Here is a 15,050-nt window from a genome sequence, read left to right on the forward strand (position 1 = left end):
ATGGTGCTTGGTCCCCTGAGCAGCCCTGAGCTCCCCCATCAGGGATGCTCTCCTGGACAAAATGAGAGTAAGAAGGAAGAATGGCACTTTATAGATAATTACAAAGGAGACAAAAAATCTCTCGAGCTTCCTGTGCAGTTCAGAGGTGAGATGTGGGGAACAGAAACTGTGCACTCTGTCAGGCTGTGCTGGAGAGCCAGAACCCCCAGTTTCACTGACCTCAGCCCTCTGAGGGCACTGATGCCAAAGGGTGTTGTAGCAGCCTTGCTGTGGGAGTCACATTGGTCCTTAGTCAGTGCTAATTGCTGGAAAGCAATTGGTTTGTTTAGACAAGGCTGTGGTGGTTCCCATCCATGGAAGATCTTGCTTGCTGCATTCTCTCCTTTCCACAGCCATCCCCAGTTCCCATCTCACTCTGCTCAGCAGAATGGTGCAGTTGCCCAGACTCTTTTTAAAAATAATGTGTTTCATCCCATTTCTTGGGACAGCACGTGTCCCAGTCTTCTCTGAGATGGTCATTGCCAGGTGTATGATGGATGCATGTAACACTGAGAAAATTGTTGAAATCTCAGCCTGGAGTAAGGGAATCGCTGGTGGCAGGATAATAAGGGGGCTGAGAAACCTCCCAGTTGAACCTGGACATTTTCAGCTACTGCATCACAGTGCAGTAAAATTGAAAAATTGAATTTAATAATGGCCAGACCATGAGCAGGTAACTGAGGAACCTGTCAGGTGTGAGCTGAGGGTCTGAGCTACGCTTGGAGGAGCAGAGGGGTGTTCAGAAATACCAATGAACTGCAAAAGGAGCTGGAGAAGATGTGATGAGGGCACAAGTAAGACCCCTGTGCTGTGGGTTTCAGCCAGAGAGCTGACTGCAGCTTTCTTCCAGAAGAGCTGGGCTTGTGGCTGATCCAAGCCAAGCTGAAGCCAGAGGTGTTGGATGCCTTGGAAAAGGCTGGCTGTCATCCTGAGAGCTTTGTCACCTGACAGTCCCTCCCATGCTAATGTTTACACCCCCAAGAATTCCCTTCTAATGTACTTTTATTGCTCTATCAAAGTAAAGAATTGCTCTAATTTCCTTTTATAGATGCTTTAGGTAGGTGTAGCATTTTAACCTTGCAATTTTGGAATGGAAATTTTCCCTGCCAGTTTTACATGCAAAGAGCTAAATGATGGATGTCTCTGATTTGCTAAACATAATTTCCATAAGATTTAAGTGCGTGAGCACTTTAAGCACCTTGTGTTGTAAATGGGAAAGGAAAATTGCTTCTGTTGTGGCTGAGAGGGGAAGGGACCAGATCCTCTGGGTGTCATTTAAGCTTAAATGGAAAATCCTAACACGTTTTGGGTCCTGTCCTGTGCTCCCCAGGGTGTCAGGACAGGGGCTCCCTGTCATGGCAGGGCTGCCCTGCCTTTACAAGCAACTCTGGGCCTCTAGGGGACACAGGCCATGTGTCCTCATTATCCAGAACCAATCTCCAAATAATGGTAAACACTGATTACATCAAAGTAAGAAAATACTTAATGGGATGCCTAATGTAAAATAGCAGAGATTGTAATGGCTTTAAGCATTTATACATTCAGTGGAGCTTAAAGCATATTAGAGCTGCTCCACAGATGAACCTGGACAGTTCAAATGTTGAAATTCATTTGCAGGCAGTAAATCCCTGCCCTGATGGCTTTGGGGAGGCCTGGAGCAGAGGCTGCTTTGGCAGGAGGGCAGTGCTGGCTTGGGGGCTGCACTCTGTGACCTGTGAGGGCTTGTCCAGCCCAAAGGGTTCTGTGACTCCAGGGTCTCTGTGCCCCTCACATCCTCCTCTGGCCCAAGGTGCTGTCCCTGTGCCACATTCCAGGTGCACACAGTGGCATTGCCCTGCTGCTTGCCACTGCCAGCCCGTGTTGAAGCTGCCTTTATTCCTGGACCACGTGTTTAAGCCACAACTTTAAACATGTTTCTGGCAAAATCCGAAAGTTTGACTCTTTGCAGGAGGTTGTTTTGGGTTTTTTTTTAATATGCTCCAATCCAGGTTCCCACCCACCCCTATATTCCCAGGGGAATTTGCTCCCCTCCTTTGAGCTCATGGCATCCCTGCATCCAGTACTTGGGATGCTGAGAGATTAAAAAGTCCCTCCCTTTCCCATCCCCCAGAAAAGCAGAGAGGTGACAGCAGCATCTCTTCCTTTCCAGGTGGCTTTATAGAAGTGCTTCTGTAAAGTTGCCTTTTTTGGTTAGCCTGCCCATGGATGTGAACACAATATAAATATTTGTTACCCAAAATAAAGCTAATGAAAGAGGGACTGTATTCCGTTCCAAATCAGAAGAAGTCTGGGAACTCCAGAATAGCTGTAATTAAGCCACTAAATTATTAGGAATTTCTGGCAGTTCGTGTGAGGACAGGAACCAACCGGGCATTTGTTCTTTTCTTGCTTGGCTTTTGTTCTTCTTGTTTGGTTTTGCTAAGAGCCTTCCAGTACCAGCTATTTCTGCCCAGAGTGCGTGGCTGATAATGGATCACTTTGCAGAAGTGATTTGCATTTGTCAAGGGTAACATCTTGATCCAGCACCAGCTGTGCTCAGGTCTGTAAAAGTTGTACCACTGGCACTTGTGCTGATAGCTGCCTGTGCTGCCTCTCACAGGGAGCAGTTGCTGCTCAGGATGGGGCACAGAGCAGAGCAAAATCTGCTGCAGAATCCCAGAAAGGTTGGAAGGGACATGAAAACCTGTACAGTGGCACCCCCTGCCATGGACAGGGACACTTGGCACCATCCCAGGGTGCTCCAAGCTCCATTTAAACTGGCCTTGGGCACTTGCAGGGATCCAGGGGCAGCCAGAGCTTTTCTGGGCTGCCTGGTCTTTTTCTTCTCACAGGGAAGAATTTTTCCTGGTATCCAATTTACCCCTGCCCTCTGTCAGCTTAAGCACACATTATATATATACATATATATACATTTTTAATATATTTTTTATATATATAAAAATATATTAAAAATGTATAAGCAGCTTATATAGATACATTATATATATTCTTTAAAATATCTATTATATATAGTATTACATATTATATATTTTTTTATATATTATTCTATATAATATATAGAATATATATTTATATTATATATAGAATATACATTATACATTATATATTATATATTATATATTGTAATAGAACATATATTTTTATATATTCATATATAAATTTAAAATATATAAATATATATTTATATATAGTATGTATTATATATATAAGATACTATATATTTTATATATATATATATATAAGATACTATATTTTATATATATATATATATATATATATATATGCAGCTTAACTATAGCATGGTCAAGTGAAACACGGGACGATAAAAGCTCAAAGATCCTGGGAAACAATTGCCAGATTCTTGCTGTGACAGAAATTAGTTCCTGTACTGAACAAAGGAAAGTATAACCTTCTCTTTAAAGGTCACTTGCTGCTGTTATTTGACTTAAACTCTCTCTGACCCATATGCTGTAGCATATTATTTATTATTTCTGATTTCTCCCCCATTTTTGCTGAGATATATGTGCTTGTTGTCCTTGGATCTCAATGCACCTCTGACCTTGCAAGCAACTCATTTGCACTGCAGCCAAGGCAGAGCCTTTTTGACTTCACAAGGGCTCTGCTTGTGTTTAGGGGTTTGTTCCTTCAGGGCTGTGCTTCCTGCAGTGGGGGAAAGCACCAGGAGAGTGTGTGTGCAGCTGGCATAGGGAAAGAGCCCCATGATGGAGCAGGGCTTGATTCTGGGGAGTGAGGAGTGTGCAGGGCTGGGCTTTTCACGTGCTTCTTTCAAAGGAGATGCATTTTGCACTTTCTGCACAGTTCTGAACACATGGAATTCTGGAGAATTGTCGGCCAGAGGTGTATGGAATGACAAGCTGCTCAGATTTTGGGGACACCCACAGAACCATGCATGCTGTGGCTATGTGCATGTTTACAGCCAGGTAAAGCAGCCCTCCAGCCTGGCCAGAGCTGCCCTCCCTGGAATTGGTGCTGTGGGGCTGCTCCGTGGGTGCAGGGCCCTGGGAGCTGCTCTGGCCGCTGCTTTCAGGCTGGGATTTCTCTCCAGAGTAGCAGGGAGTAATGTTTGTTCTCACTTCCCACGGAAATGAGCTGCCAGCTCTGAATTCCCCGTGGTGCACAGGGTTCACCATCTCATATTCCTCCGTCTCCTCCCTCCTTTCTTCCCCCAGCCCATGCATAAGTTACTCAGTAGAAACACAGACCTGTCCCATTCTGTTCACACCACACCTGCCCTGTCTGGAGCAGGTACCTGGCCAGCCTCAGTGGCTCCAGCAGGAATGCTCCCACCCCTCTGCCTCTTGCTGCCACCTCTGTTGGGTGACTGTCCCCCAGGGCCAGGCACAGAGCCTGGAAAGCCCCTGCAGGGTGTGGGATGGTTCCTCTGGGCATGCTGCATGATTTAGTGTGGGCTCTGTGCCCCGTGCTGCTTCAGTTGCTGCTTTGCAGCAAAGTGGAGACAGGAGTGAAACATTAGCAAAATGTTTTATTATTGATGTATCACCATAGTTTGGCTCTCTTTGCATTTTGGCTCGTGCCACTGCAATGTAAGCACCATTTTCACTTAGTAGAGAGTAAAACATTTTTTATATATATATATATATATAAATAAATATATTTATACATTTATATATTTATATTTATAGATAATTTATTTATATTTTATATAAAATATCTTTAAATATATATTTAAATATATATATATTATGTATATGTATTACATACAATATATGTAATATATATTTCATTTTAACATATTTATATATATTATATATGTATTATTTATATCTTATATATTTAAATTTATTTTATATTTATATATAGAATATATTTTTATATTATATATATTTATATAAATAATATGTATATTAAATATATATAAAAATATATTATATATTTAAAGGTACATATATATATGTGTGTGTGTGTGTGTGTATATATATATTTATATATTTTTATATATATATATATATATATATATATATATATGTCATAGGTGACAATAGCAGAATTCACAGAGAAGGAATTGTGAGGACAGCATGAGAAAACGAACCAAGGCTGTAAATTTGCTGGTAACTCACTGGCCAGGCTGAACATCTTTCATTTCTTAAAGCTGTGGGAGATTTCCCAAGGGTTTTCTTGTTCCCAGAGTAGAAACACTGGCTACCAATATAAAGACTTCCTAAAAAAATAAGTGGGTGTCACAGCATTTAGAACTATTGCTCCAGTACAGTGCTGGATTTTTGGAAAAGTAATCCTTTTGGAGAGGTGGGAACATTAAATGTGGGAGGGAAAGGAGGAGCTGGGAAGAGGGTTGTGGAAAGTGCCACCCTGAGGAGAGGTGGAGCAGCACCTTCCCTGCACACCTGGTCTGGGCAGAGACAGGTTTGTGTTGTGTCAGCCAGTGCAGAACCTTCTGTAAATCACCTGTGGCCTGGGCTGAACAGGATTCCAATTTTGCACACTAACTGAGAATAACAGGACAAGAATTAATTCCAGCTCATTGTAGTATGACGAAAATAATTTTCTCTTGGCAGGTGTAGATCCAGATATTTTGTCTGAATCTGGCCATACCCTTTTGATGGTGTCCCCAAAAGGTGTGGGGTCCATGTGCTGCACAGCCGCCTGTCAGAACACCTGGGGTCAAGTGCAAAACAGCACAGCTTCTCACACGTAATGCTCATCTGTTCCTGCAATATGTTGCTCCCTTTCCAAGGCCAATCCATACCTTGCTAATGGCCATCTAATTCCAGTTATGTGAATGATCCTTATATTAATTCACGGTTCTACAAGTTGCCCCAGTGCAAGGTAGAACTGCACCCTTGGAAAGAGTGTTGTTCAGCCCTTGGTTTTCTGGGAATGTGACCCTCAGGAACTGAAAACTGAGACTGAGTTGTGTATGTCCAAGGGCTGGAACCCCCTGGGAAATGCACTGGGAGTTGTGCCTGATGCCCACAATGCAGGAGGTAACTGGGGAAGTGCTAAATAAGCTCTGTGATGATCCTGCCCTTTTGCTGCTCCAATCTGATACCTGCCAAGTCTGCAGGACCAGAGTGGATTATCAGGCAGAAGTCTTTTATTCTTTGAGTTTAGGTTCGTTGGCAGGGTGGTTGGGGTTTTTTCTGTGCAATCAAAATAAACCTGGCAAAATCTGCACCTATTTTCTGAAAAAGGCTGGGGACTCTTTTAGTGAAATAACAAACTGTCTGGGCTTTTATAATCCACTAAATAGGGCAGCTGTTGTTGGAGTGGTGTTCCAGCAGCACCCTTTATTTCTTCTTAGAAAGGAGCTCCTGTGCTTTGCAAAGCTCTCCTCTTATCTGTACTCATCTGCACCTGATGCAGCTAATAAAAATGCAGCAGATTTCAGATTTGCATACATTAGTTTATAATTGCATGTTTCCCAGTGTAACCCACTGAATGTGTTTGTGTTGGGGACCATGTTGTGGAGGATGTGCTGATGGACATTTTGGATTTTCTCTGAAAAGTAGGTGCATTTCCTGCCTGAGGGAGCACTGGGCATTTCTGCTGTGCGCAGGAAGGAGGGCCAGGATTCCCAGACACTACACTAAAGACAGCTTATGCTATTTTTGCACTGTTTTTTCCCCTTATGCCTTTACCTTAGGCGCACTTCAGGCTCCTTGAACCTCCCAGAGGCTCTTGATAAAGGGATTGTATTTTTATCATCTGTCTGTAATGAATGTAAAGTCTCAGAGGCAGCTGCAGGAGGAGGGGAAGCACACACACGTGTATTGGCAAACAATTCTGCATATTGCTGCAGGCACACCTCCCTGTGTTTCCTTTGGTCAGGAGTTTTTCTTAAAGCTTTGAGGGAAACGCTGGATTTTGACATAACGATGTTTTGCTGAGGAAGGATGAATCCTTTCCACCTGATTTACCTTTGTTGTCTCTCAACTTCCACAGTGTTTTGTGTTGCTTGTTGGGGTTTTCCTCACTCCTCTCCTTGTGCTGGTACCTCCCTGACTACTTCCTTAGGCTGCACACCTAACACAGATGTTTCTGGCAACCTTTGGCAGTTCTAACACAGCAAATGTGCTGGGGTGGGAGTTGAAGGCAGCCTGGCAGGACTTGTTCTGCCTTGGAAAGAAGGAATCACAGCTCCTGGAAGCTCACCTGGTGGGTGAGTCCTGACTGGTGATGAAAAGTCACAGCCATTGCTGGTTCTCATAAAGGACAAGGGTATTGCTGTGTTCCTCTGTTGTGGCTATTTTAAAGATGCTTCTGCTAATTTGTTAAGACTCCTTATAGAATTTTCCAATCCATAGGAATACAATTAGCAGTAATAAGCTGAGCCTTTGGATAAAAGACTGTATGTAAAAAAGAGTGATTTCCTCCTCTGGTGCAGTGCCTGGGTAGAGCTGTTGCTTGCATGAGGAGCAAAATTAAAATGCAGCTGCCTTTTGCTTAGTTATTGCTTCAGAGGCAGCAAAACCAGGAGAGTAAGCTGGATTGTTTTTCCATTTAATCTTCTGTGCAATTGCTAATTAAGTCCCTATTGCTGGAGCTTTATTAATGCTAAAGATGTGAAAGGCAGAAGGAGCCTGCTAAAGATGTGAAAGGCAGTTTGATTTTTTCCAGCTGATGGCTGAATGTGAAGAACTGACCATTAGAAGAATGCTGTTGTTTCAAAATCTGGAATTACTGAGAAGCACTTGAATGCTAGACCATCATCTTCACACTGGCTTTTTGATTTATAACCCAAAGCCATTCCTGCAGCCTAATTGGCAGGCTGTTCTTAAGAGCTTTATAATCCAATTAACATCCAGAGCAGTAATAAGGCATTTGAGCAAATGGAGGGAATTTGTCTTTTGGTGACTTGCAACAGTGCATTTGCAGCAAAGGCTGTGAGGTGCTTGCTGTGCTCCTCTCCATGGTTCTGTGGACTGCTGGGCAGTGGGAAGAGAGCTGCCAACCCCTGCAGGAGATGTTGCACCTGCTCTGAGTGCTTCCCTCGAGGAAGGAGCCGTACTGTGCTCTAGGGGGGCATCTGTGGGTCACAGGGTGGTGCTGGCCACAGCAGGAAATGGCACAGTAAAATTTGGGGAAGGAGGTGCCTGAGTTCAAGGTAAGCTGAGCCCCAGGGAGGTGAGGCAGAGCCCGTGGCAGCGGCCGCAGGGCTGGGTTGGGCGCCTCTCTCTGTGCTACTGAGCAGCTCGTGGGGTGGGTGTGAGGAGCTGATTAAACATCTGAGCTTTCTTTCCCCCCTCCCTGCTTTTTGCAGCTCTCCATGAGTTCCCCAATGACATCTTCACCAACGAGGACAGGAGACATGGAGCTGTTGTCCTGCACGTCCTCTGTGTAAGTGTTGTGACTTTGCCTTTCTTCTCCTGCTGGCACGGACAGGGCCTTGTGTGCTCAGGAGCTCTGATTGAAGTTATTTTCTCTTCAGTGCATTTTCATCTCCTGGATGGACTGTGAAGTCAGGGATGTGATGCTTTTTGTTCTTGGGATCTTCTGATATAAAGGAGTCAATAATGGAAGGATGGTTTAAACTCACTTCTCATTTTCATTCTTTCTGTAGACACCATCAGAGCGTCAGGCCACAATAAAAAGAAAGTTGTCTCTGAAATTGGGACAGTTTGGCATCTTTAAGATGAAAACCAAATGTCAGAGAGCTAAAAGATACAGAGTTCTGCAAGAAGTAACTCTGGAACACTCTGAAGTTTATGGGATGGAATAATTGACATAGAAATATCCATGGCATTACATGGATTGGAAAGTTTGCTTTATCAGCTCTTTGAGTTACATCAGAGGCATTCTTAAACAGCCAAGAAAATACCTGCTCCTAATGAATGTTTAGAAGCTTTCAACAATTTTTAGTCAAATGCTTTTAACAATTTTTAGTCAGCTTAAATGAGCAGTCACCATTAGCTGTGAGAAGTGATTCATGATTTCTTTTTGAGCATAAATTAGATTGCATTGTGTATTTTAATGTGAGCCCTCTGTGTAAGGATTTTATTTTGGCTAAATAGCTGAAGAAATTTGTTGAGTAACGTTGCTATTGACCGTGCCTGGCAAGTTCAAGAATCTCAAGTTTCCATGGGAACATTGAGCTTTGAAATGTTTTGGAAACTGAGCACTGGACCCGAGCTGGATTTTATATCACCAACAAGAATACTCCTAAAAATTCATATATAAATTCAGTTGTGAGTGTGCCTTTAACATGTACCAAAATGGAGTCTGGAGGACTGAACTGTCTAGTTCAGAATAAAGAGAAAAATCTGTTTTTAATGAGAAGTAGAAAAGCATCCACTGTCCCAGCAGAAATATACTCAGTTCCTTCCCTGCTAGCAAACAGCAAGGCAGCTCCCTCCATCCACTGTTCCATGGGTGCTCCATTGTTCTCTGCAGCAGTTTGGTAGACTTGGGAAAATTTACTGAACACACTTTTGTCTTGTGGTCCTTGAGGTGCAGAACCTGGCTGGATTCAGCCTCTCCAGTACTGAGGTAGCTGGAGAAAAACTCTTGTCAAAGTAAAAAATTATATTCAGATAAAACAGAAAATGTTAGCATTTAACAGCCTGCCTCTAGTCTGGGTTGGAAGGGGTGCTCTGAACCTCCAGTTCTGTTTTTTACCTCCCAGAAATAGTTACCGAACGTGTGATGAAATCAGAGCAGAAGCAGAAATTCGCTTTTTAGGGGAAGGAGGATACAGACACAGAGTTTTTTTGCCTCTACTGAGGTTTCTTCGTGGGTTTGAGGAAACTGGACTGTAAAAGGGGCTCTGTAATGGTAGGGAGAACAATGCAGTGGTGATTAGGGGTCATCACCATGCTTCTCATGTTAGTGACCTCCCCTTACATAGTCTCTGTTCATTTCAGTAAAAATGTTGTTCTGCCCCTTTGCCTGTACTTTCATGTTTAATTCTGAAGGACATCAAGGCAAAGCTGGTTTTCCAGAAGCCAGAGGAATGGGACAAAAGCTATCACAGAGACCTTGGGAAGAGCAGGAGGCTTCCCAGGGCATCCTCTCCCTAATGTTTAATTAAAAGGGAAAAAAGATCCCAGCAAATCTTCACAGTGGGGCTGTGAGAATTACTAAACATGGTCTGATACTTCACAAAAATGAAAGTTAATCCCTAAACACTTGAAAAATGTAGGAAAAATGGGCAGGTCAGCAATAGTTTTAGGTCTGAACTGAAAATACTTTGGTTTGAAGGAGAAGTGGGCCACTGAGGCCATATTACAGGTTAGAGTTATGATGTTTAATTTCTCCTGGATACTTTTTCAGAGCTCAGCAGCTGACTGCTTCACTGCCATTCATCATTTCCATGAGGTGCTGAGTAACTCCCCACTAAGTCACTGGTTTGGGATGTTCAGTTTGGAGGGGCCTGGGTCTGGATTTTAAGTCTGGCGCTGTTCCTGCAGCCTGGGAGCTCCCCAGCACCCAGGGGCTTCTTTTTGCAATCTTAACATCACTGTTTGTAGAATCATAGTAGGTTGGATTGGAGGGAACCTTACACATGATCCCATTCCAGCTCCCCTGCTATGGGCTGGGACACCTCCCACTATCCCAGGGTGCTCCAAGCTTTGTCCAGCCTGGCCTTGGACACTTGCAGGGACCCAGGGGCAGCCACAGCTTCTCTGGGCACCCTGTGCCAGGGCCTCAGCCCCCTCACGGGGAAGAATTTCTTCCCAATACCCAATCTACTGTGCCCTCTGTCAGCATGAAGCCATTCCCCCTTGTCCTGTCACTCCAAGCCCGTGTCAAAGTTCCTCTCCAGCTCTCCTGCAGTCCCTTTGGGTGCTGGAAGGATGTGTAGGTGCTCTCTTAGCCTTTTACTGGGTTTCATTTTGTTCCTGATGTCCTCCTGCGGCTCTTCAGCCCTGCCATGCTCAGGGGCACTTGCACCAGTTACCCACTCCAGACAGGAGGGAAATGGCTTTGCTGAGAAATTCCCAAGGGGAATTTGAGAGAGAATGGGGGGTTTGGGTCTCTGCATTACCCTGGTGTTTTGACAGCACAGTGTTGCTTCCTCCTTTCCCAGCCTCCTCCAGCAGGTCTGGAGTGCAGAGCCAGGATATTTTGTCTTGCCAGCGTGAGGAGCCTTTGCATGGTCAGAGCTGAGCCTGTCCCTGGGCAGAGCAGGGTGGAGGAGCAGCGTGTGTGCTCAGCCATCCATCCCTCCTGCTCCTGCCTTGCCACTGCCTCCTGTAGCCATGGGAACAGGCTCTGACAGCCCCTGCCTCCCTCCTGCCAGCAGCTGGGGAATGTAGGTCGCCCTGGACGGGCCCTGTCTCTGTTTCTGCATCGGGTCAGTAGCCAGACACATCTCATTCCTGCAGCACAGGGCTGTCTCATTAGGGGGTTCATTTCCACAGTGCCCTGGCCGTCTGTGGGAGCACTGCTGGGCACATCATGGTGCACCAACTGCTGGGCACATCATGGTGCACAACCTGCTGGGCACATCATGGTGCACCAACTGCTGGGCACATCATGGTGCACCAACTGCTGGGCACATCATGGTACACAAACTGCTGGGCACATCATGGTGCACAAACTGCTGGGCACATCGTGGTACACCAACTGCTGGGCACATCATGGTGCACAAACTGCTGGGCACATCATGGTGCACAAACTGCTGGACACATCATGGTACACAAACTGCTGGGCACATCATGGTACACAAACTGCTGGACAGAGTCAACCCAGGCTCTGTGGCTCTCTGCTTTGGTTGGGGGTTTTTAATTTCCCTCGAGCAATGGAGTTTTAGGTGGGTTTGTCTCGGAATCTCTGCTGCTCAGAGTGACCCCAAGATGTCTTAGAAAGTCTCTTTTCCCAGCCCGGTGCATGAAGAAGGAGTCAGAACTCTTCTGTTCTCATTCTCAAGGTTGTTAATAGTTTCTTATCTATAAAATTCTTTCTCCTGGCTTGTCAAGGTCTACTCAACAGGTCAGACAGAGGCACTCTGGCCACCCCTGGGGCAGTGTTACCTTTTAATACTAAAAACTACATGTACATTATTTACAATAACTTCCCAATACCTATCACCTATGTTAGACAGTGAGCTTCTACTCTAAACCAATCTAAAAATGCCAACATCATCCAGAAGATGGAAGCTAGGAAAAAGAAAGAAGAAGGACAGGGCACGCCCAAATTCCTCCATTTTTAGGACCCCGAGCCCCCATTCTAAAAACCCCAAAAAAATTTATATTTTTCACCTGGTGACAAACTATTATTCTAATTAAACCCTTTTAACTTGTACTTTTTCATATAGGGGTTGGTAATTGTTTTTTCCAAGGGCTGAATCAAAGGCACAGGGGTCTTGGGCTCTGTGTGAAGGTGTCTGAGCCCCCCAGGGCCGCCAGAGGAATTTCCTGGGTTCCAACAGGTTTGTGATGCAGTCAGAGTTGAGAAGAGCCCTGTGCTTGGCTAAGGTGGTTTCAGGGGTGGCCCCTTGCTAGTCCTGGCCCCCAGGACAGGGTCTGTGGGGCAGCAGCAGACACCCCACCCCTGCTTTGCTGCCAGCAGCAACCCCAGCCTTTCACAGCCCCCTGGGGAGGAGGCAGGGCTGCAGGGATTGCTGCTTCCACGGCATTCTGCTCTCTTGTGAGAAGCTTCCTTCACTCAGTGAAGCGAGGTTGAGTGTGGAGACTGTCATGGGAAGCTCAAAGGACTGCTGGACAAACATGAAGAATGACCATTTCTGTGCTGTGCAGCGGAGCAGGTGTTTTGAGTAAGAAACTTAATCACCTTTGATGCAGAGATTGCATCTCTGTTTGTTAGAATTGTCATTTTAACATCAGTTCTAATGTGGTACTTAATCTGGCATTTATAATCCTTTTATGCAGAGCCATTGCATTTTCCTAATTTTTAATGTCCCTTTTGAGGGGGAGGAGGAGTGAGTGTGTTTTTTAAAGTGTGTTGCCTGCCTAAAGACTCCCATATCATCACTTAGAACTGAATGAAACTGGGGCTGAGCCTTATTTAGTGTGTTGAGTCCTCCACGTTGTACTCTGCTGCCATTGCACAGGCCATATTCCCTTACCCCAACCAATTCCTTAATTCCCAGTGGCACTTTCAGGTGGAACAGCCTTCAGTCTGTGCTGCCCTGCTCCTTTCCAGAGCTGCTGCTCCCATGATGCCCATGAAGACAGGGGGCTGTGTGCTGAAGGAAAAATCCATGTGATTCCATGGTGGAACCTCAGGATGACTTACTTGAAATCTCAAGATGTGATGTTGGCCCTCTCCTCACGGGACGTGCCATGCAGACTGACCTCCCTGATGCTCCTGCCTGTCCTCCCTCTTGCATAAAAAAGCCCCCTCCTGCCTGTGTTCCTGCTGGCCCAAACTCTAAACATTGCTTTGTTGTGTTTGTTTAAGAAGCAAGCAAACAAGCCCCACCAAAAAGCTCAAAGAACTTCCGAGGAAGTCACAGTGTCTATCCTCATGTGTTCACTGACTGTGGGCAGCTTCCAGTGATATAGGCTGTGAACAAGGCTGGAGTTTAGCCAGATACTCCTTCAATTCTGACACTTTGCACTTTATTGCACCCACTTGAATGAACTTAGGGAAGACTCAGAGCCAAAAGGAGATTTGTGACAGCAGTGAGGTCATTAAAGGGAATGCTGGAGTGTGCAGGTGCCGTGGGCTCAGTCTGGTCAGTGCACTCCGTCCTGAGGAGTGCAGTGGGTTTGCTTTAGTGCTTCCAGCTCCTGCAGCCGGGGTACAGTCCCCACTCCTGGGGGGATGAGCAAGAGCCTGGAGGGGCAGTTCCTTCACATTTATTTTTCTGTTCCTTACTCATTTCAGTGCCCTTTTTGCCTTTTGTCTTGTACCTGATCCTACTAATGAGAAAGCATGGGCAGACAAAAGCAAATTCCCTTGTCACCCTTGAAGGTGGTTGTTGTGCCCTCTCAAAACCTGGACACCATGAGATTCCACTTTGATGCTGGGATGTGGAGATGCTTTGGCAGTCTTGAGTGCACTGGAAGCGACACAATCCCTCCCCTGGGATCATTTGAATGTGCATCTAAAAATCCAGAGAAGGAATTGTCTAAACTGAAGAACTGGTGGCCCTGGTGCCTCTGTGAGCCCTGTGGAGCGTGGCATCATCTGTGGACACCTACAGTGCAAGGCAGTGCAAGTGTGGGGGCATCTGGGGTGGGCTACCTGGGCTCTGGGGCATGGGATGCTGCCTCCCCTTGGCCTTCACTCCCTTGCCTGCCTCTGGGAGGTGCAGGAAGCCCAGGTGGGTGTGGATTGTGTCAAATGGATAGGACATGCTCACTTTACAGGAATGATGCTGCTGGACAGATTAGCCTTCTTGAGAGGCATTACTGTGTGTTGGGGCAGGGCCCTGAGGGCATGACTCACTGCAGATTATTATGATCAGCAGATCAAAAATCTAAGCTGAAGTTAGGCACCCTTTATCTGTTATGTTTCAATGGAATTTGGCCACATCACTCTCTGGAGCCCTTTCTGATCCTTGTTCCTATCTTCCTTTATCTCTGTTGATACAGTTGGTATTGTGTCAGCAGCTGGTGCTCCCTTTGCAGGATCAGGTTCTTTGCTGCACCCAACAGAGTTGGAGACCTGGAATTTTGCTTACTCTTGTGGTCCTTGGGGCTGTTTTGCAGTAAGATTTTCAAAAAGCCTGAGTTACACTTACTCATGCTTATGATGAGGGACAAAGAAGCACAGAAACTATCCAAGTGACATTCTAGCACCTGTTGTGTCAAGATTGTGCCAAAATAATTTATGATGAAATTCCCTCTCTAATCCTGAAAAAAATACACTTGAGTTATTTTTGAACTCGAAAAGTTTTCATGGCCGAGATGTACAGTAATTACTGCCTTTTTTGCAGCAAACTTGTAACTCTGGCAAATTAGAATCTGTGTTTTTGGTGGGGCTGGGGGATTTAAACCTGTTCCTGGAAAATCAAAACAAGAAGAAAAGAAAAAAAACTGGAGGCCATTTTTATTGCTGCTTTCTCTCCAGAAAAAAAATACTCTGGTCTCCTTGCATTGCCT

At 45.2% G+C, this 15,050-nt stretch overlaps 1 protein-coding gene across 2 annotated transcripts in view; it reads left to right on the forward strand.

Annotated features, from left to right (window-relative positions):
- SLC24A3 (solute carrier family 24 member 3) overlaps positions 1-15,050 on the forward strand; it is a 105,921-nt gene that overhangs the window by 44,718 nt on the left and 46,153 nt on the right. For both annotated transcript variants that reach the window (XM_054290526.1, XM_054290527.1), the window contains exon 3: positions 8,300-8,376. The gene's annotated coding sequence lies outside the window, so the exon portion shown is untranslated. The remainder of the gene's footprint in view (positions 1-8,299; positions 8,377-15,050) is intronic.

The sequence above is a fragment of the Melozone crissalis genome, unplaced genomic scaffold, assembly GCF_028551555.1.
Source record: "Melozone crissalis strain CALT ecotype California unplaced genomic scaffold, PUWL_Pcris_2 ptg000081l_1, whole genome shotgun sequence".
Taxonomy (NCBI): Eukaryota; Metazoa; Chordata; class Aves; order Passeriformes; family Passerellidae; genus Melozone; species Melozone crissalis.